Source organism: Pyxicephalus adspersus, chromosome 3 (genome assembly GCF_032062135.1).
Source record: "Pyxicephalus adspersus chromosome 3, UCB_Pads_2.0, whole genome shotgun sequence".
Classification (NCBI taxonomy): Eukaryota; Metazoa; Chordata; class Amphibia; order Anura; family Pyxicephalidae; genus Pyxicephalus; species Pyxicephalus adspersus.
Genome location: NC_092860.1, coordinates 40,973,633 through 40,998,611, shown reverse-complemented (window position 1 = coordinate 40,998,611; position 24,979 = coordinate 40,973,633).

The window sequence follows — 24,979 nt, the reverse complement described above, 5'->3', positions numbered from 1 at the left end:
TCATGCATTGTGCAGTCATTTGTCTTTAAAAAGGATCGTGAAAGATTCTTTCCGACGACAATAGTTGCACATGTGTACTTAGCTTCAGGCATATTATCTTTAGATAACAGCATTAGAAACTTTTAGAACCAATTCTTGAATTGCTGAGTACCTATGTCCCCTATCTATCACCTATACTTAACACTAATCTTCACATTAGGTCTCTCGGTTGCCTGAACCCTTAGGTTATTTAATGCCCAAATCCAATCACATTTCTCTACATTGTTCATGAAAATTACAAATGAAAATTGTTGTATAGTTAAAATTTAGAAAGAAAGGATTATCTTCTCAGACAACAAGGTTATATATTTCTAGAGATCAGTCGCGCATCATTAATTTGCCTCTCCAGCCTTCAAGCCTACAAAAGTGATGGACACCAGTTTGTTTCAAAACAATGCATAAAGCAAATGTTTTTTAAATAACCCATACAACCTGTACATAACTATTACACTTTCATTAACTGTCAGCTGGTGCAAAGTGTCAAAGGAATATGCACATGCAATATGATAGAGGCAATTACCTTTCCACCACTTATTAAGGTGTTTTTACAGTGAGGGAGTTTTCTACATTTACATTTAAATATATACAGTATATATAACATGAGCTACATTTAAAAAAATATGACTTTGTGGTCTTTGGTCTACTTTAAAATGCACTCTTTCCCCAACACAAAAAAAAACTTGATACAAAGTATTAAGGATCTTATGGGAACAACCTAAATGACATCCATTATAGTTCCAGGTAGCAAGGCAGTGTTTCTATATTAATCCTTTAGTGTCCCAGACATCCAAACCTGCTATAAAAAGTTTAAAACATTGGGAGCCATGAACTTGAATTAAAATTAATCTTCTGGCTTTCCTCTATTAGGATAAGCCCTGGGATAAGCATAAATTGCATATATAGAAAAGGCATATGTATTCCTAAATTCTTCATGAATTCTGATTGACTTTTGGTATTTCTACCTGATCAATGCCATTTTTTAAACATATATACTCAAATACTAGCCTGTCTGAATATAAACCAAGATACTTATCTTTACCTGAAAATACAGGGAAATGCTTGGTATAAATCTAATAAAATCATATAGGCTCAGTCCATATAACTTTTTTACCTTAAAATCATTTTGTACTTTTGAGTTGGTTATGATGGGTGAATTGCCCTTAAATTATCATTTGTGCTCTCCTAGTCGCCACCAGTAGATCTCATTGTATTTATTACACAATGTGGAATATGTAATTTTTGAATAAATGTTGGGTGAAAAAATTTTGGATTTATTAAGCTGACTCTCTCTTACTTTTCATCCTTTTTGTAAAAATATAAAGTTTATATTGTAATTGTGTACTTAAAAAAAAAAAATAACTAAAAATATAGATTTCATAAAAATGTGTGCAAATATTTTGCAACACATAAAATAAAATTTCATATTGTGAAGTTTAGAGGGATCAGCTCATTGCAGGACACTGTAAGAAGGTTGCAAGGTCCATTTACTGTGGATTAGGCTAAACTCAAAACACTGCTTCACTTAAGCATGAACATAACACATTTTAAAACATAAAACATTGTAATCCAGCAGAACAACAAAAATGGCTTACTACGGCAAATAAATCCCAACTGGTTAGTAAATAAAATCCTGCCGCCACAAGCGGCTATGCCAGGCAAACAGAAGAAAATAGAGAGTACCCAACATGTCACATATTCAGGTAAGTATTTGCGGAATTTTTTTGTTTTTTAAACATAATTAGATAAATAGGTGGGGAGCAGGATACATTTTGAAGCTGGGGGGGGGACCTATAGTCAGCTTTATAAGAGAAACCCTGGAAATTATTGGACGTTAGCACTTCCCACTTCCACTTACTTAAGGCCTACCTAAAGTAAGAATTTTCACTTTACATAACAGGGTAGACAACCCTTTTATTTAAAGTTAAAAATTTTGTTTGTGTTTTTAGAAAAAAAAAAGTGCAGCACCCCCCCTAAGGGCCCTTAAGAGCCAGGTGCTCTTGGCTGCTCCTTCTGCGCATGCCTGAGCACCTTGGGCATGCTCAGAAGGAGCCCTTTCATAATAGGAAAAAAAATTGCCGATCTCGCACATTCGCAGTGAAATTAGAAAGTTTTTTCTACATCACCTGATCTCGCGCCTGTACAGCGTGAGATCAAGTGATGTAGGAAGAAGAACACGGAAGAAGAGAGGAGAAGATGGCGGCGTCTGGCGCTCCCTCTGCAGTGGGCGGGAGATGGAAGACGGTCACCGGGATGATGCTGGACAAGATGGAAGAAACCTTCCGACAGACAGACTGATTTGCGGGATTGAGGGTAAGTGTGATTTTATTGTTTTGGGTTACTTTTGGGTTTACGTCTGCTTTAACAGAGTTTAGTCTGTGGCTAAACTAGAAATTAAAATCCTTGTTTCTTGAGTGTTTCAATATCTCACTACCTATCTAATTCACATTGATTTGATTTCTCTGCAAATGAAATAACTGCCAAAAGGTGTTTAAATATCTCAAAAGAAAATAGATTTGAAGCATTAGTATGGGGCCGGCTACACACTTTTTGAGGCCTTGCTATGTCATCTCCTTCAGAACATTATAGATATTAATGTTTTGACACGTGGGGTCAGCTGCTGCTGTGTTTGCATCATTGACCTCAAATTGAGCTCATTACTGTCACCTCTGGCTGTTAGCTCCATGTTTTTTTTCCCTTTGCTTGTTTGCTACCTTTTTACTGGTTTGTGTTCAGCTCTAGCATTAGACACCAGAGGATGGGGCAGGGAAGATGACCTGTAGCATATTTAGCTCCTCCATGAACTGCTAACCAAGATCTGGGTGAAGTATGGAGGAATGATCTGCAATGTAGACGGGATATGTGAAAGCAAATGGATAGGCTGCATCATACAGTTGACAGTGGCTGATATCTGCTCTTATATCTGAGGAAAGCTGGCTCTGTTATCGATCTGTGTGGGGGAAAATTTTAAAACCAGTTACCAGGACAGACACCTGCCAGCGGCCGAGATGTTTGTCAGCGTCCATCATACGTAAATCTATGGTGTTGTAGTATACCAGGTGATGTGGACAGGATGGCTGCCAATATGTGCAATTAACATTCTAATTTTGCTATTCATTGATTGCAAATAGTTTCTTGAACATAAAAATTTAACATGCTTCATTTAAACGCAGCAAGACATGTAACAGTATACATTAGGCAAATATAGTGTTTTGATTATTGCTGTGAAAAAAATTCACATTAGTGTGTTAAAAAAAATACACGTCAATCCAAATAGTGTGATCCCAGCCTGAAAACACATTTAAAGGCCCCTGGAGAGAATGTGGTGTGAAAAGGGGGTTAAGTAAGTTTTAACAGTGCATGGATATGCACTGAGTCCCCCTAGGAAATGGAAGGGCGAACACAGACACCTGTTCACTTTGTCAGTGGGCCTGATTTATCCAACCAACCTGGAATAGATTTCTTTAAAGTAATTTATTATTTGCTAGCAAATGTTTTAAATCCTGGACCTAATCCATTCCAGGTTTGCTGGATCACCCAGCTTCACTGATGAAAGTGTATCCTCTCCAGCCTTGGAGAGCTTTATTAAATCAGGTCCATTGTATATGAATGCATATAACTTGTGCTGAGCTTAAAATCTGAAATCAAACTCAACTTATCATCATCATCATCATCTTAGTGTAGCGAGAAGGCATCTCCTCCATTCTAAGGTTGCCACCCCCTGAATAAGTGTTTTGCTGTGCCAGTCATTTTTAATGGCAACTCAATGACAAATTGAGACTACAGTATGTTGTCATGTGGTGCATTCTCAAAAAAAGGTTCACATGCAATTTCCTAAAGGTTGGGGTACATTGCCAGCTCTTTTAAAACCAATTGGCTACATTAACGCATGCTAATGTATGACATGACGCACATTGCCACATATGTGTCCTTTACCACACTACACTGTGTTGTACATGACATACCCCATACATTCCTATCCTGTATGCTGTGCTACTTGTTTTTTTTCCTTGCTGAATCACACTAAATAGTATTCTGTACATTATATACTCCATATGAACAATCAATCATACCACCAGGATTTCAAATCCCACCACTGAATGTATTGGCATATTTTTTTTGTTGGATTTTATATATCAGTCTTAAAATTTGTAAAACAAGTGCACTAAGTATATACCTAAATGGTGAATTGTATCTGTAAGGATTGTTAAAAATAAACACGGCTCCATTTTAAAGTCAAGAGAATATTGCATTTTGGAACCACTGATTTACCATTGCTCTTATTATGAATATCTTGTAAAACTTAGAGTTGTCTCCTAGCAACCAAGGCAGTGAACAAAAAAGAAAGATGGCAACTATCTAAAGAATAATTCCCACAGGAAACCCGAATATATATACATGGACATGTTTCTACAAACAGTCATTTCAAAAAAACATTTTTAAAAGATGAAGTTTAAACTTTACATTGAAAATTTATTGCATTAAAAATGTTTTTTTAACTTAGGATAAACCTTTCTTTGCTTATAAACTAACATTTCTTTTTCACAGAATATAGGGAACACAACGGGAGAATACAATCCGTCAGTACAACAAAAGCAATGAAAATGAGTAAACATGACACAGCAATAGCTTAGTTTCTTGTATCCTAATGCAGTTCCCCTGTGCAGTGGATAAATAATACCAAATAAAGAATCATAAATCTTGAGAAACAAACTTTGGCTGTATATTTCTATTTACTGATCTTGTTCAGTGGATGCTGCGGTGGTAATTAGGGTTTCTACCTGGCTGGTATTTTACTGGTTTGGCCTGTAAAAATCTAATTAGTTACCAATGTTTTTAATATGAAAAAATATTAATAATGTATTTTTTCCCTAAATGGTAACAGAGGACTATTTGTAAGTAATAGTTTTTAATATAAGGTTAAAAGAATAGAATAAAAGATTCATATAAAAACTGGTCCAGATTTGCCTATTTAATCCTTTTAAAGTCATACTCCATAGCTATCAAGTACATGTATAAAGTACAGCAATGGTCTCAGGCTGGATTGCTAAACTGTACGCTTAGCCAATTCAGCTGTCATCATCTGGCAGCCAAATTGATTAAACAATGACAGTAGCTCAGCTGAGTTGAGCCTCATCCTGGATTGGTTGCATGTAGCCAATCCTGAAGGAGGCAATGAAGACATCTGTCACTAGTTGCCCCTTTGCTGGAACCAGCTGGGCAGAAGGCCTATCATTTTGTTCAGCCAGTCAAGTGTGGGGGCAGCCAGGGACAGGTTAAACACAATGACAGGAGCTCAGCTGAGCTGATTACCATAATTTATAAATATAATTAAATACAAATTATAGAAGATTCAAATACCAATACCCATTTTTAATTATACAAAATCTGATTCCATTGGCTGTTCATCTTGCCACATCAATTGGTCATACTGACTTAAAACTACTTAGTATAAAATTATGTTTGAGTTGAACCAGCAGAGAAAAGTTAATAGATTGTCTTTCCCTAAACTGATCCAGGGGAAAGACAATATCACCCTCTGCAAACTAGTAATTTCATGCTCGTTTTCATGCTGATTTTTTATAATCTGCTTGGTATGTAAAGTTTCCCTGTTCTTTAGGACCCAGGTTTCTGTTCTGGCCAAATAGTATTGCCCATATCACCAGAAGAGAAACACGGGTGCTGCAAGAAGGTACTTTTAAGTACAGAGGTACTTTTAAGTGCTACAGAGTTGGAAGAATTTGTTTCAAATAAGTATTTAGGGTTATCGTTAAAAAAAGAAACACAAAAAAAGATTTCAGTATATTTCTGAAGCTCATGCAAATTTCCCCTATGTTTTTTCTTCTTCACTAGCATACATTGATTTATTTCTCTGCTGGTATTTTGTCCAATGAAAATCTATTATACACTGCCTGAAAATGTTTTGGGAGGCATGCCCATGTAACCACTCTGCAGGTGCCACTGGTAAAATTGTAAAAGCATAGTAATGATGTCACCGTGTGTAATAAAAATCAGCAGTTTCTCACTAAAGGTGCAATATTAAAAAACAAAATACTTTGACTCTCTAAATAATACTAATAATGTTTTTTTTTACTAAAAACTAAAAAATTCCAATATTGCTACTTTAATATTATTATTATTTGTTAGAGGTGTTTTGCATGCACCCACAAATCTTACTCCTTGATTTTGCTAATTGATATTTTTTTCTCAGACATCCACATTTACAAGTCAAATCTTCTCCAATAGAAATGTTACTTTTTGGTAAGATTCTTTCTAAGGCTCATTCTAGCCTAAAACGATGCTGATACTTCAGCTTTTTTATTACAACAGGGAAAATACACTAGGTGGTTTTATTAAAGGGTGACCCCATCATCATTCAGAAGCCAGCTGAAGAAAGGACAGGGGGAAGCAAACAACACGTTCTGAGTAGTAAAAGATATAAGCCTGCAAAAACGTTTCAAAGGATTGGTCTTTTTTTCTGAGTTTTACTGTCAGAATAGAAATTTAGATGCTTACATAAGACCTATGATAAATAGTTCTTTTTATTTCTACATTTTATTTCATGCAGTGCCCTAACCCAATTTACTCAATGTCAACTTAACTTCCTAAAACTAGGGATATTATAAAAAAATAACAAGCAACTTATAGGATTTGTGCCTGTAATGATAGCATTCAGTATATTTTACTTTTAGGCCAATCTCTTGAGCAAAAGAGAATGTTATTACAAATGATGTGGGCCTATTCACACAAACTGGGTCTGTTGCAGTGTGTTTAACTCATGCTTGTTGCATTATGTTGCATGCTAAAGTACATTGCATTAAAGCAGCCCAGTAATAGCCTGCCCAACACACTAACATCACATTATTATCTAAAATGGTGCATTTTTCATGTTTTATTGAACCTCACTCTAACACACCATGCATTGTAAAGGTGTTTCAGTGTGCCTCTTATAATAAATCACACTGTAAGGCATCAATATATGTAACTTGCATACCAAAACAAAGTAGTATGAATGGACTACCATTCTAACAATGTTAGAATGTATATACCGGTCAGATTTAGGTTATGTAGTTACAAAAATTAAACTGTTGATGGCAATTATTGTTTCAAAAGGGGTACATAAGGGGTATAAACGTTCAAAAGCAGATGTTTATAAAACACATTGGGACATAGTATTCTTGTTTTAAATACTTTAAAACACATTTTCTAAATCTGCCCTTTCATGAAATAAAATCTCACATTTTGCTAAATAAATGAGCCTCACTGTAATAATCAGCGTTACCCATATTTATTGCCAACTTATAGGCATATGCAAACACAATCAAGCGGCAGTTCAATCTGGACTAGCATATTAGAGCTTTCAGCATAATACTGGAGGATTTCCAGAACAATCTTGTTTTTTTTCTGTCTGTTCAAATACTGATAGCTGTCACACAAAAGGCGTGTAAAACATGAATAAGAAAAACTTCACAAGCTGGATGAGCTTTCCACTGCACAATAAAAAATGGATCTTTTGTGAGGCCTTTTCTTTCTGCTTCATGATATCAGTGCAGGTCATTACCAGACCAGATAAGCACTATCACAAGAAGATAGGTTACTACAAGAGCAACACTTGTCCAGGCAGTAATTCTAATTTATAACCTGTGACATTCAAGTGACATTGGATAGATCCACCAGGAGATTGCAAGAAGACTCTGTTTAGAAATAAAAAAAATGATTAGTAATATTAAACAAATGCAAAAAAAATGTGTGGACCCACTCATACTGAAAACGGGAGATTTGTAGCATTTTACTACAAGTCCATAGGCTCTATTAATAAAATATGAAATCAGACATTCCCTCAAACATTTCCTCATACTTTCAGGTCCATGAAGTTCAAGGGCAGTAATTGACTCCCAACAGAAAGTTACATAGTAGGTCAGGTTGAAAAAAGACATAAGTACATTACGTTCAACCCCTAGGGAAATAAACATTTTCCAGATATAAAACCCTATGGACCAGTGGTTGCCAACTTTTTGGACGCCACGGACCACTAATTTCACGGACACCGGACGGCACATGCGCTGGGAGCCATATGTCATTCAAAAGGGGAAGTAACTTCCCCCAGAGTGATGTCATGATGCCAGAACCTGCCCACTCTCCCATCGCAAGTCTGAGCCACCACCTTGAGCCAGCGATCTGTATGGGTGACATGGTCCACGGCTCTGGCCGGAGTGCCCACCCCCCCAGTTTGGTCCTCCCCCTGACCTTGCTGGGAGGCGCAAGGACCACTAAAATTTTCTTGCGGACCACGGGTTGGTGACTGCTGATACAGACATAGTTGATCCAATAGAAGGCAAAAAGAAACCTTGGTACAATTTGCTCCAACAGGGGAACAAAAAATTCCTTTCTAATTCCAAGGCATTCAGATGTTCCCTGGATCAACAATCTCTGTTATCTTTACTTTAAAGCTTTAATCCCCAGAGTGTTTCAGGAAATGTCAGATTCCTGGATTTATAAATAGAGCCCTAAATATTTTTATTAATATAATTTTTGAATATCACATCCCCATATTAAAAAAGTATTGACAGATTTATTTACTCTTTTCATGCTCCAACTTTCTACCTTATTTGTCTAGTACCACCAATCTTCTTTGTGAATAATGATACAAGCATGATTCCGCCCAATTCCTATTAGCTCAGGGTGTCATTTACTTTTGTCATTTAAAGGACGTCATTTTTTTATATGTTAAATTGCAAATATCATATATGCCTTTTTTGTATTCCATTGATATCTTTTTTTTTTAAGGAACAAAATAGTACTAAAACAACTAACAGTACTAAAAAATAGTACTTATCCAAAATAGTAAATGTTGTAGTTTAAAGCCTCTGCCACATGATGGTAATTATAGTGTTGTACAATAGTGCTTTTATGTTGGAAAGGTCTATTAAAATCTCCCTATGGAGCCCAGTGATTCAAGTTGCACCTCTAACTGCAAATTAATTTGTAAAAAAAATAATAAGATTTCTTTTTTTGTTAAAAAATTCTGTCTACCAGGTCTTTGTATCTCTAAAAAATCTTTGACTTTACCAGACTTTTGTTTACATCAAAACTGCATTTTTGGAAATGGGAAAACAAAAACAGCTTGACGCAGCTTAGAAGGACCTCATATACAGGAGATCAGAAACACCTGTGAAGAAACTCCGAAGCCTCTCAAACTAATATCAAATGCAAGCTGAATTCACCTAAACTCATGTGGCATTTATCCAGCTACAAAAGCAGGACTTATCTTTGATTACTCTCCTGAGGCAAAATTGTTCCTAGGTTACATTTAGCAGTTTAAAGTGGTTTTAAGTTTAAGGACTGGCAGGTTACAGTATATAAAAAAAAATTGTTTTTGGGATAAGCTTTAAGAGGTTATGTTGGAGAAATAGAAATGATAAGAAGAAGGGAGCTGGTCTTCTGCACTATGGTTGTATTCATACACGCCTTTCATGTGTATAGTTACCTTTACCTGAGATTAAAATATATATGTAGAAGAAATACAGAGTGATTTGTTCCTAAGCATAGTTCATATGCTTAATGGGGCCCAATTATACCCTTCAAGCTTCCATAAAAACCAGGAAAATAACCCAATGGTTAGAGCTTTGCATCTGTGTGTTACTTGAAAAAAGATATTGCATTTTCAGGTAGTTGTTTTCTGTTTGGAAAAATAAATATCCGTATAGACAATGCATATAAGATGAACTATTTTATATCCCTATTGATATCCTTATTCTTGTAAATTAATATATAGGGTCAAGCTTGTTTGTCTGGGCCCCTATTCTACCTTAATCTATCTCTACCTATATGCACAAATGATCATTTTAATAAAGATATACCAAAAACAGTTGTTTCCCTACAGGATTTGTAGTTTAAATGTCAGTACATTTATCTCAGATAAAAATAGTGCCAATAATCTTGGCTTACATGGTGACACTGAAGCTCATAACAATTTTATTAAGGTTTATATGATTTTTTAAGAATTCCAGCATGGCGTGATGAAAGCCCTGAGCAACGCCATTGGAAAGATATTATTGCTTACGGTTCATTAACTTTTTTTTAATTGGCCTGCCTAAGATATTTAACCCAGTGAGGAGTGATTTTGATGGTCTTCAATAATTCAGATTCACGAAGTGGAATGACACAAGTATGGGAAATTCTGTTCATTTCAGAGGAACCAGTTAAGGTGAAACACATTAGTTTTAATGAGCAGATATCAATTCTTCATTGCATGATGAATTATTACAGGCCTGCTTCTTAACAGCAGCTTTATTTTGTATTTGAATTGCTAATTCTTCACACAAATGTGGCCATTAAGTGGCTTGATGATTGAAACAAAACAATAGCGAAAAATCTGTTTTATGATAATGATCAAAAGGGTTAGGTATGTAGGTTTATGATGCAGTTTAAACTGAAGATATCATTATTTTAGTTTTACTGATCTAATATTTTTGGAAACATTAGGTACCTAATGGTAAGATTTGTAGAACTTCTATTGCCCTGTATGAATAGGGAACAAACATCCCTTGTTGTATAATTAAAAGGATTAAATTTATTATATTGTCATAAAAAGTAAGAATGTGCAAGGTACAGTAATCAATAGCAAATGACCAGTAACCAATTCTTTAATCCATCATGAAAACATAGTATTCTGGTAACAGCATGCAGTTATTAGCTGTCATGATAGCAAAAAATAAATAAATTCTTCAATTTCAAGGGCCTTTTATATATTTTGCTGCACATTTACAAGCAGATCAAGTTGATTAGAAAAACTGACAATACAGGGATTGGGAATGTTACAACACTGTTGTGTGCTTGCAATAGTTGACTCATGATTTACATATTCTTAAAGCTGGACTCCAGACACAAAATCAATCCTCATTAATAAAATAAATGTCTTACCTAACAAGAGTTTGGCTTTTATTTTACTCAGCAAGTAGATGAAAAGAGTGGAAATGTTTTAATATTGTATGGGCCTGATAGTGTCAGGGTTTCGAGTGACCAGTCTTATAACAGCCCATCAGCCTCCCCATCTGTAACCCCGAGTGTGACTTGGGGTAAAAAAAAGATGCTGAAAGTGGTAACCCCCGAGCCACACTCGGGGTAGCTAAAACATTGAAAAACAATGATAAATACTATGTTACCTGGTCCGCCGGTGTCCTTCTTCGCGATCCCTGTCCTCTCGCATCCTCCGGCTGGCGTCCTCTGCATCTGATGAGTCACCCAGGGAGTTCCCGGTGACGTCGGTGCATGCGGCCGTTGCATTGGGGGAGTAAGGGAAATTTCAAATATTTTTGTACTGCATTCAATACAAAATAACTGTATTGAATGCAATACAGTGGATTTCTAAGTCTAAAATTAGTACTTGTGTCTAATGTCTTTCATGAAAATTTATTTTACATTATAATATATTAGTATGAGAATAATATTTTTTTTTATTTAAAAAAAAAGAATTATTTTAATTTATCATTTTGACATGATTTTGTGTTTCAAGGTTTATTTTACACATACTATTATAATATACTGTAAAGTAAATTTTCATGAAAAACAAACAATCTACCACTTTTAGACATAATTACGGACAGAAATGAACCGCCCAGGAGGTTAATACTTTCAGTTTTCTCCATCAATGCTGGCTGTAGAGGGTAGATCCACATATAGATGGGCATTGTATTTTTATTAGTTCACAATAGCCTTTTAACACTGTTGGCTCAATGGCTAGACCTCTTGCCTTTGCCTCACCATTGTCAAGTTCAAATCTAAGCAAAGACATCATTTACATGAAGATTGTATGTTCTTCTCATAGTTTCCTACAGACAATCCCTTCTTCACAAGAACATGCATTAAGATTAATTGGCTTCCTCCCAAAAATTGGCCTAAGACTGACTATGGTAGGGACCTCCATTACGGTTAGTGACTATAGACTTTGTAAAAAGTTGAATAATATGTTGGCACTATATAATAACAAGGTAATAATAATAACACTAGAGACAGAAAGAGCAGCTGCCTCTGAGATGCAATTAGGATGATTTTTGACTACAATGGTATAAGCTGTAAATGTAGTTCTGTGCGGTATACATTGGAAGCCAATCTTGGTGTTACGCAGGAGCCTTATAGCAGAAAAATATCTGAAGCATGTGTAGCCTACCCAGTGCATGTACAATTAGTCCATCTGTTAGGAACAATAAGATAATATAAATATAATATAATAATAAGAAAAAGTACACATTTAACAGTGTTATTTGTTTTTAGATTTGCACAAATCAAAATACAAAGGTTTCTAAAGGCAACAATGAAAGATGAGAGCATACTGTGGAACTTTAAAGTGTTGCCATAAACATAATAAAGTTACGTTTAAAAGTATATATAGTTGAAAGCTATATTTCCCGCTTGTGGCATCACAGACTCATAACAGAACCTAAAAGGCACAGTTTCAATGTCATGTACCCCAAGAAAAACTAGTATACTTAATTTAATATTTTCAAGTCACAGATCAAGAGAAAACATGCAGCAAAGAAAAGTTACATGCATCATAATTAAGCACATCCCTTCTATATCCCCCTACCTTCTATCAACACACTCATACTGTCATATTCCTCAGTGAAACAAGAGTCTGTGAGACCTGGGTTTACAATACAATGGCACTGAGGTCTGTAATTGGAAGGAATCTGGGGAGGTCTGTTACTAAAATCTGTCACTTAACGGGTCTGCCACTAATGGGGTCTGTCACAAGAGTCTACTGTGACTATCACTAAGGTGTGCACTGATGTGGGTATAATCTGCCCTGGGGGTGATTCTGTCCCTTGAGGGTTTATTAATATTATTTATTATTTTTACACAGTATTTATTTAGCTCTAACATATTACACAGCACTGTATAAAGTCTTTATCCATATCACTAGCAGTCCCTCAAAGGGGCTCACAATCTAATGTCCCTACCATAATTATATATCATTAACACAGTCTGATGACAATTTGGGGGAAGCCAAATAACCCAACTGCACTGAGATCTGCACTGGGGGTCTGTAACTGAGGTCTGCATATGGGGTTTGTCATTGAGGGGGCTCTTACTTGAGGACAGCTGTAAAGGTGATACATTAAATATTCCAATACTTTTTTACCCATTGCCACTTTTCACTATAGCAAAACAAGCAATTTTATGTTGTACATAATGATTATGCATTTAAATGTTACTGCAACATAAATATATGTATGCTAATACATTTTTATGCTGTATATATATTACCTCTGTGTGCTACAATAACTGCTATAGTTTTAAATCAAATACTATTGCCCTTATTTTCTTTCAAACACTGAGTTTATGAAGGTTAAGCCACCTGAGAAGTGAACCAATGTTAAAGAAATATGAAACCTGTAGTGCTCTGTAATTGCATGTAAATTAGGGTGGAAAATTAAGAAAAGCTTGCAATTAGCATTGCTTATTTAGTTGGGCTGCAATTTACAGCAGATGTTAAATCACAAACCTCAAGCCCGAAAATACTTCTTCAGATGGCTACTGTCATGTTCTTGATTCATGACTTTTCTCGTCAGTGCTGCAGCTGTACCAATTTTAAAAAGTTCTTTCAGTGCAAAAGAGTATTACATTAGCAGTAAAAACTGGAAAAAGTCTGATTATATCACAAGTATTTATTTCCCATATTCATAAAACATCATTGCCATATTCTTTAGGGCTTTATTAAGTATACAGAGAACTGCTAACATCAACCTCATTTCCCATAAGTACCAACAATTTAAAGTGTATGTTAAAAGTGTATGTTTTAGATCAGCTAGGGAAATTTCTCTTCAATTAAGGTACTAAAGATACAACAGGAAACGGAAAAACTATTAGTAAATGCGTCTATTTTTAGTTCTTTATTAGTTCTTTTATCTAAAGATCTAAAGAAAATAAATATATAAATGTAAATAAAAAATATATAAATAAAAGTTACAGTGTTCTGTTACTAATTTAGGTATTGATTTGTGCCAAAGCTTTTTAAACATATTGACCAATTTCATATGCTGTTGTGAATACAATGTAATCAATCAAACTAACATATTCTATTCTAATTTAGGTTATTCTCTATAACCCCTCACTCTCAATCCTCATCTCAATTTGGCTGCTTTCTAACCAAAACTACCATCCGATTGGCAGTGTTGGACCCATAGGAGGAACAAGCCACTCACCTGCCTGCATTGCAGCTCATGTTTCTAAAGAACCAGCATTTGCAGAATTGATAGCAGAAAGAAGTGAGCACAACTGAACTGCTCATTGTTGTTCTATTTAAACTCTATTGGGCTGGGCAGGTAGACGCTACATGTAGGCAGCAGTTTAATGGCATAAAGAAGCAGTAACCCTACCACAACCTTACCCCCAGACTGAATATAGTTATAGAACAAAAACTGTATACAGTGGGTATGTATACAGGCCAAAACTTAAGATTTTGCATAATAACGTGTATTGTTCTTGTGTTTCAAAATTGGAGCATTTCATGTTTGCCAAGTAATCTCTAGAGCCTCTGATAAAAGAGGAAAAAAAAAGAAACCTGTTGTTTGTCGAAGACCCAATGTAAGCAAATGTTTGTTCCACTTCCACCTCATTCCTTCCTGCCTGTCTTTTCAGATATCTATGTACTCCATTTTATTCAGAAAAAGAGTCTGAAAGAAAGCAGCTTCTGGCTTGGCCTGTAAAACAGGGATTTATTACTGGTAGTAAAAAAAAATCAGGTCAGGAGGTAAGAGGTCCTGAAAAACCCCTTTACCAGCTGAAATAGCAAAGAATTTCTCTTCAAGGATTAATGGTAGCCTTTGTTTTTTCTAGAACTCCTCGCTTGGGTATATACATGCTAGTAGCCCTGCACTATTCTTTTGGATTTTTTCAATGCAATAGTAAAAACATGGATCAGTCAAATATATGTATATACATATCCATCAACAGGAAGTTCAATCTGCTGAAAATTTGGAACCTGCTAGATCTACATGTTCATCTCCTTTCATTTTAGGTGTGTTGCTCTATATGTTAATGATGTTATAAAGCACATAGACTTTCTATTTTTGCTAGGCATTTTTTGTATCAGTTTATGTGGTCAGCATGCCTGCTGAAGGACCACTGTGATAATATTATGGATATGTTGGGTGTATTTATTCCATCTGACCAGATTGGGAGACTACCATTGTGAGACCAGAGCAATAATGTGCTATCAATATATACCACTATTCAGCAAAATGGGTATGCATCAATATAGATTATAAATAAAAAAATATAGTATATAAGTAATATATTATGTAATATATAAGTAAATACAGACTGATAAAATTATTTGCATTTTTCACATTTTATGTAAAAACTTTAAAACACTTGAGGCTAGTTTAAAAAAAAAACTTTTTACCTGTCTTGTCTATTTTTGTTTTAGATCTTCTTATAATGAACTTTGCCTTGGCAATCACAGAAGACATAACATCATCATGACCCTGTACAAGGTGAGTGGCTAATCAAAGATCTACCATTTGAAGTTCTATTTGTGTTTTGCTATAAGCTTGTCTGGTAACCTGTACAACTCCATACTGCCACCCTGTGCCTGACAAACTTTCTATTACCTGTAATACGAAACACTTCAACATAAAGAGAAGGCTGAAAGTCTCATTGCTAACCTTTCCGACTACTACGGTATCATTCAAAAAGCATTTACAGATTTGAAAAAAAAAAAAAACTATATATATATATATATATATATATATATATATATATACACATTCATGGTGACAAAACAGTAAAAATAGCTGGAAAGTGTTTAAATATATTTATGATACTGAGACTGTATGAGACTGTACTCCCTGTGACCATTGCGCTCCCAGCCTCATCAAGCGCTGGGATTTTCCATCTCACTGAACAACAATCTAAACACCAGCAGTCTGAGAAGGGCTGTCAAATGTATGTAAATTGATCTAATAACCCTTGTCACACACAGGTATATTGCCACCACATGCTAAGAAAAAAAAAACTGATTTGTTACTCTTGCAAGTCATAAGTACAATTCTTCCCTTTAAGTCCTGTCTCTCTCAATTTATAGCCACTTCAAACAGGGATAACAAAAATTCACTTTTAAGGTAGCATTTAGGATTACTGCTTGGAGGTTCTGTTTATATTCGGCTTTTAGTGTTTATTATACTTAAAGCACAACACACGGTGCATAAACATTTAGAAATACAAAGATTTATAAATATCATCAGTATAGAATAGTGTAGCAATAGTAAAGAAAAAGGAACATCAGTAAAATATACTAAAATGAAAGTTGGTATAACAAATAAAAAACTTACTGCATAGGTCAATGGCATTCACAGAAGTAACAAACAATGGTTACCTGTCAGCTATCAGCAATCACTGGCCCTTTGCTTTCAGATTTGGTTACACTTGCATGCTGAGTCAACACTGCTTGAGATGATGCTAATGGCTGCAGAGCCATCATGGAGCTTGTACTAAGAAAGACCACCTGCAGTTTATATATATGTATATTTGTCATGCTTAAAACAGCTTTGTTTGCCCATAAATGAATGTTAATATCATAAAAAGGTTTAAAACATTTACTTAAACATACAAGACATAAACACAGACATAGTAATAGGTATTTCTCTTAAGGAGTATTATTACTTACTAAGTTTGTGTTTTTGATCATTATTTTTGTGAATTATATACTCCATTAGACCAATAACATCAAAAGAAGCATTTATTGTTATAGTTACCCATTTTATCCATATGGTCACTGTATACCAAGCCACGTTGGACCTGAAATAAAACAAGAATAGATTATGTGTTAAAGAGGTGATCCTTGTATTGAATCTTTGGGTCTGATTTATTTAAGCTCTCTGAGACTGGAGAAGATAGTCTTTTATGGGTAAACCTGGCTAGTATAGCAAACCTTTAATGGATTTCCTTCAAATCATTTGTTCTTGGTTGGCAAATGTTTTCAATCCAGGGCCAGATCCATTTTAGTTCATCTTTTCCAGTCTTGAAGAACTTTAATAAATGAATATCAGTACCCCCAGTGTGCCCTTCAATATAAATGTGCATTGGTCTTTCCTATTTGGTTATTCATCAATCCATTGTGGTCGCACACATGTTTTTCCTAAGTCGAATGGTCAGACTATTATCGGAGGTGTGTATGTAGCTTAACTATACAAGATCCATGTCATCAAATTAATTGTCTATTATATGAAATTTAGGGACTACTATATTACAAGGACATACAGTATATGTATTTGATTTAGCTTTTATTGTCTCTTTGTACATTTTTATATATTGCCAGTATTGGAAAATTATGTTTATTGCTTATTAGTCAATGAAATACAAAAGCTAGTATAGATCTTACGCAAAAATATCCCTTGGTTTGATGAATTGATTTCTACAAATATAAAGCTCTTCCTCCTTTTTGTATCAGAATGCTTATATCATCACTCAGATGCCCTTGAGACAGCTTTGCGCCAGCATAATGCAACTGCGAAGTCATTATTTTCTCATTACTGTTTTTTTTAGGGATAATTTGGCACAAAATTTGCTAGACAACACCAATAATTCCAAGATTCGAGTTTTACATTTATGTATTCAGGGACATTTAACATATATTTACTAAGTCAAATAAGCACATTTGGGTGTCTTCAAATTCTATTTGTTGGGTTTCCAGCTGCAATTTATCTTTTGAAGCACCTTATCATCTAATTACAACTGCAAATGCTAATGGTTTGTAATCACCTCATTACCAAATTGTCTTTATATTACACTGCTAATACATCTGACATAATGAGGGTGGTGTGGAGAATTTCCTCATTATCAGAGGATTGCTTCAGACTGGAATTAGCAAAACTGAATTAGGAGTCTGATAGAGTACAGAGGCATACAGTCTATGCATAGAAGATAGCAGAGACATTTAGAGAACTGAGCACCATTTAGCTAAAATATCCCAAATTGATCAACACGTTTTATTTACATTTCATGACAGCATACATCATTTATAACAACAAAAAACAGATGATAAAATGGTTTATATTGCTGTTTTTGTGGGGTGACACTTTGACGTTTGTGGGACATCCCATGTTGGTTCATGTCATCCTTTTAACTTCAACTTCACGTCTTCATTTCAGAGAAAAAAGACTCAGAAAAGTGAGAGCAACACTTTTTGCAAAAAAAGTAATGAATCACCATTAGGCTAGTTTTAGCTCAACCCTCCCATGTTACCATGGAACTATATGCACATATAGTTTGCTTAGTTGCATTTATGTTTCCATCGTGGTGGTTCGTGGTGTGGTTCCTGGATGTGAAATGTAGCTTCTAGCCCCTTGAGGGGCCAGCTGCTTACATTTGCTTGATTGGGGATGTGTTCCAACCATAATGAGCTGTGGTTGAACATGTGAACATGGTTGCAGTGCAGTTGCTGCTAGATAAGAGCTGGCTTCAGCTGGTCATAAACTTGAGTTGCTCTACTCTTATATATAAATATATCACTTTAGGGGAATTCAATTTTTAGTACTCACTTAAGAAGCAAATGTGGAAAAAGAAGTCAGGGAAAAATTGTTTTCTAGGCAGATATCCATAGCTGTGATTAGTAAGACTGGTCAAAAGTGCAAAGGAGGAGTCTGGCCAAAGAGCTTTTGCAGAGGAGCATGGAACCATTCACAGAAACATAGTAACATATTTTATTACCATAAGTGTTTTTTAAATTTTTCAAACAAGAAATCTTGCCTATGCACTACTTTTCATTAAATGTATAGGCAACATTTTCCTGCATACTTCCTTATCTTAATGAATTTTGTGGTATTTGACACGTAAAGATATTCACTAAAAATAATTCTAGTCTATTAAAGGTGGTAATTGTAAAAGTCTACAAAGTGTTAAAAGGAAGAAGAAAAGAATACATTGGAGGTGGAGATCAAATATTGATTGATGGCAGAGGATAAAGAGGACAAAGATTTGTGAAAAACAGTTATTCCTGTGAAAAAATAACATGTATGTGTGTTGAACATTTTGTGGGATCATTATCATGTGGTAACACAATAAAGTAACTATTGTAGCAAAGCAAATTGACTCATACTCAAAAGATGCCTAAAAAAGTCTCTGTCCAAAAGCCATCAATTTTGACTGCTGTAGAAAAGAAATAGGAACTCATGCTTTTATTGCTCAATAAGTCTTTTGTGGAGAGATACTGAACGTTTTTTCCATTTGGAACAGTGCTAGGTCAGTCCCAGGAGGCGAAGGATTGACTAGAATATTCATTTCAAACAGCTTTGTATCATATCACAAAGTTCTTGGTTCTGATTTATAGCAGAGGACACTTGTGAGAACTATCTGCACCTTGAAGTTGTTCATGGAAACAGCTCATGTGTTGCTGCCTGTTTTATGTTGAATGTTAAAATATTCTTGCAACAGTACCTGTTTGTCTCAATTCTGGCATTTTTCAGCAAGGTATTCCAAAAACTGTTCAAATCCATAACCAACATATCTTACAACGTACACCTTCCTACGTTATCAGTACACTCCTCATCAAATAAGATTATGGGACAACAGCTTTTTGGTTTTTGGACTGATGAAACAAACATTTGTATCAGCTCTAATAATATAGCTCAATCAATAAAAATTGATTAAATATGTCAATAAATCATCCTAAAGAAAGCTTAACCTGAGATCTATGGTTGCAGCCATTGCCAATCTCCTGAAAATAGGAGTTACCTCTTGTCCTCTGATTATTGCTTCACGTGGGACACGTATGCAGACAATCATGTCTAATTATATATTTTTTAATAAAAGGATGTTATAAAAATCAGAAAAAGAAAAGATACAAAGCATAACATATCATCAATGTTATTGGTTTACTGGTACCCAAATAAAAAGCTTATGTAGATGGGAAAAGGGTTCATATTTTTTGTCATTATGATTTTTCTTGGTTGGTTACCTTAATTTGGCATGTAACTTACTATTTAAGTTTAATAGGTGAAGCAAAATGCATCATAGCGGGCGATGATTAGAGGACCACGGGACAGACTTTGCAGAGGATAGGACTTCTAATTTTATAACCTTATAGGATTCTGGTTAGTATGGCTGAATTATTTTAATATTATTATTTCTGTGATTTACAAGGAAATAGATGGATAGATGGATAGATAGATAGATAAATAGATAGATAATTCAAGTTGCTTGTGGTAAACCAAATAGGTGACATCACAATTGTTAGATTTTAGATTGTTCATAGTGTATGTGATCAAAGGGACATTACAATGGGTGACAAGAACCAGAATATGTTCAGCTCTCAGCCTGGTCAAATTCTCTAGCAATTCATACATTCTTCTACTACTAGGTCACTAATACGATCGGAGCTTCTAAAACTATGGGTCTATAAGTACATTACTTGCAAGGTAATTGCATTGGCACATGATTCCCTCCTCATTACTATATATTTTTGTTTTAAACATAAAGCAACCTGTCAGGACATCTGCTGACTGTCAAAGCCGAGGCTTCTATTTACTTACTGCTAAAAACTGTTATTTCTAGCAGTATTAATTTCAGAGGAGACAGGTCACTGTACACAACTCTACAAAAGTGTGCCCTGGAATTATCACCTCTTCAAAGGGTTCGAGGATGACAGTCTGCTATTCTGGATGGGAGCTTTGGCTGTGCAATAACATGTAAAAACAAATGATGTACCTAATTACTTTCAAGACAGTAAATTAGTTGCAACAAAAACAAAGGTGGCCAATGAGTTTAGTAAATAGCAAATATAATAGTAGCAAGTAATAGTTCCTAATGGTAGTGCAGTCTGCATAATGTAGAATCCACAACAATCAAATGGTCAGGTCAAAAAATGTAAAGCACAAGTCTCAAAGCTCTACTTCTTCTTCACCAACAGTGATATTTATTATATTACAAAGTAAAAAGTAAAGGAAAAGAGCACACCAACCTAGCGTTATAAAGGATATAAATGTATCAGTTATTATAAAATACTTAATATACACACAAACGTTGTCACAAGAAGTGCTTATAAAAAGAAAAGAAAGCAACAATGATATATTAATGAACATGTCTGAACACTGTCATTCAGCTGCTAGCTAGTGATGAGCGTGAAATTTCCTAAATGTGATTTTTACGCCAATCTAAGAAGTAACTTTATAAAACACTGTATAGCTTCATGCACATATTCAGTTTTAGGTAATGGCCTAATGTGCCAGTGATGGATCACTATCAGGATATTCAAGTGGATATTCAATAGTAATATAAGGAAAATGCAATATTAAGCTACTAAGTTTCACTAAAACTATATCTTTTGCTATAAACCAGAAAAAGGGCGGAAGGGTAGATACAATCTCTTTAGACTAGGCAAGTGTACCCAAAATTACAAAAAAAGTTTTGGGGTGGTATTTGTTCCAATTTAAACCCCTTGTCTTTTTACAAGTCCTACCTCAGGTTAGGCACTGCCTAATAAACATAAAATGTTTCTTTTGTGTGCCTGGTGCTGATGTGTTTTTTAGGGCTACATAAAAGAAAATATTAACAACTATTTTTGTTTTTTACAACAAAAGTAAATAATTACAATAACAATTAATGAGGTTTGCTTTTTTATTTTAGGGAAAAATTAAACAGGAATTTCCCTCATCAGTGGGCTTTCCACTTTTTCTGCTAATCAGAGTCTGTCTGTATATATCAGCCTTCCATCTATTTTGTCACTACAAATTAGTTTGCCTGTCCTTATCTGATGTTAGTGGTTATATCTGTCATCTCATGCGTCATTGCCAGGTTCATTATCAATGTAATTCTGTCCACGTATCTCTTAGCATTATTGCCAATCAGTCATTTGTGTCAAAGTCAGTGTCTGAACTTCCATCAATGCTAATTGTTCTGTCTGATCTAACTAGTTAGATGTCTTTCTGTTTTCATGTAAGTCTACTCATCCATCTGCCTGTGTGTAAGTGCCAACAAATCATTTCATATCTGTCTTTCTCTATGTGTCTGTATCTGTCCCTTTGGCTGCCATTCATGTTCAATGGAAGTGGAATGTTCCATCAAATCCAAGGGTTTATTCCTCATTTTAGGATAGTGGGTTGTGCTATGCAAATCAGTCTATCTTTTACCCATCAGCCAACTGTATACTGAAAATTGCTGGTTCATGGCATTGGTATGGCTTATAGGTAAGTAAATGTAATAGTGGAATGGTGTACATGTACTAACCATTAAAATTCCCTCAAAGGACATTTGGCCAACCCCAGATAGGCATATATAGGAAAAACACACAAAAGCAGGGTTTTTTTTATCAAACGTTGAAATGTATTCAGTGATATTGTCTCATAGAATACAGAGGTACATCAACACATAATATGGATCTCTCAATAGATCCAGTAATCAGCTAATCAAGTTGGCACTAGACAAATAGTTAACCTACTTCATACACACACTAAGTGGGTGTGTAAATACCACCAGTAAAGTATTGGAAATAGTTTTCTAAATGCAGCTTGTGGACCCGACACGTTTCTCCCAGTAAGGGCTTCCTCAGGGGGTTATTGCACGGTAGCGAGTTTTAACACAAATACTGTATGTGGTCTAAACATTTATAAGGCAGAAGTCAGCAGTTGCATAAAAATTAAATAAATAGGCTTTTAACACTATAATGCATATTAGTAGACATTTAACATTGTAATACATGATTTTAGGTTGCAAGTACAATTTCCATGGTAATTATAAAGGTGTAACTGTAATTACATAATGATAAGCAATATTGGTGGCAATAAAATTATTTATCTGCAGTAATTATGTACGGGCTATAATTTACATTAGTACATTTAAAGAAAAATGGAAGTGCCACTATAATATATATATGGCAAGTTGTCACGCAATTAAGTAGCATAGTACCCAAATTTCTATAGCCATATTAAGAAATGAAAATTTACCAAAATTACCAATACAGGTATCGGTATGGGTTAATATTGAGCCTTTTATTTCAAACTGTAAATAGCTTTTTCAGGACATGTAACCCAACATAATATAGTAAAGTGGACTAAACAGAACTAAAAAGGTCACATCTATAAAGAAACCAAAGTACAGGTAGTCCCCGGATTACATATGAGATAGGGACTTGCATATGAGAGTGAGCAGGGAAGCAATGTTCGTATCTAGGAGTCGTCCGTACGTCAGATGTCCTTAACCCAGGGACTACCTGTAAAGTCTTTTTAAAATAGTACCTGGCTATTTGTCCTGTGCATTAAAAATAACACATTCCACATTACGGGTTCCACCATAACAAACATAGAATACTCACTTTAATGCATTTATAATTAGTAAGATATCTGGACACCTTGTGCCTAAAGAGGGTTTAGAAGGATTCATGTGATAATTTTGCTATGGAGGTGGATTTTTCTGACCTATCTTTATCCATACATTGATGTATTAAAAGATAAAATACCCAGAATCATTTGTCTTTACAAAATCACTTAATCCATGAAAAGAGCCAATAACATCATACTTGCACATATGAATATACAAAACATCAACATTTATAAAGTTTAAATATCTGCCAAGAGTACCTCACGCAGCAACTGTAGCGTAATATAGAGAGGAATCATGAATATGCAATCGGAAAACAATTTCAGAGGCTGATCACCATCTCCGTCAATTACATCTGACACTTACAGTGATGCTGTCTTGACATCCTGACAGTGATTATACCTTTGTGTGATGTGATGCCAATGTTATACCTCAGCTGTTTACAAATAGAACAATATCGCACACATTTGCTATGAGTGGGACTTTCTATGTGACAAAAGGAAAACATTCCTGTCATTACCCCTTTTTAAGCAACCAGACAACTAAAGTAATGCATAGCTTTAAACAATTTTCCTTTAATAGCACAAAATTTAAAGTACAGTTTTCTGTGATTCTATAAAATTTGAATTTATACAAAGTTTTACACTTTATTGCAAAATATGGCATCCATGGACTGTGAAAATAATTTGTTCAGCATTTTAAAATGAAATAATGACAGATGTATTTTGATTGAACTGATCTTTTACAAAACTGGTTTAAAAGTTGAATGAAATATCTTTTATTTATCACTTATACTTGAATAGAAACCGATCAAAATGTAAACCAAGGTCACTACTTTTACTCAAAAAAACAGGGAAACCACTCTTTCTAGTTATGAACCTAGGGCACAAAATCTCACATCTGTCAATGCCAACATTCAAAATAGTAATCAACAGAAATGTCAAAAAATTATTGTGAATAAATACATCCATGTGTTAATTTCTCAAACATTGATTTAAAAGGAATAAAATTACTTTACATGGATTTATTCTGGATGGATAAAATTTAAACCTTCCTGATTCATTAGATGTTCTCTGGATCAACAGTCTCTGTTATCTTTATTTAAAGCCTTAATACCCAGTTATTTTCTGTGCTTCTAGAAAAATATCCAGCTTATTCCTAAAGCCATCTATAGTAGTTGCTGAAACTACTTCCTCAGGGAGCCAATTCCACATTTTCACAGACCTTGCAGTGAAGAATCCCTTCCTTATCCAGATCTTAAACTTCTTTTCCTCCAGACGCAAAGAGTGCCCTCTTGTCCTTTGTAATGTAATTGTAATGAGTGAATAATTGGGAAGAGAGTTTTCTATATGGACCATTTATATATTTATACAGGGTGATCATATCCCCCTTATACGTCTCTTCTCAAGGGAGAATAGATTCAGTTCAGCTTATCTCTCCCCATAGCTGAGCTCCTCCATTTCTTTTATTAGTTTAGTTGCCCTTCTCTGCACTCTCTCCAATTCCACAATGTCCTTTTTGTGAACTGGTGACCAAAACTGGACTGCATATTCCAGATGTGGTCTGACCAATGCTTTGTACAGGGGCAGGATAATGTCTCCATCTCTGCAGTGTATTCCTCTTTTGATAT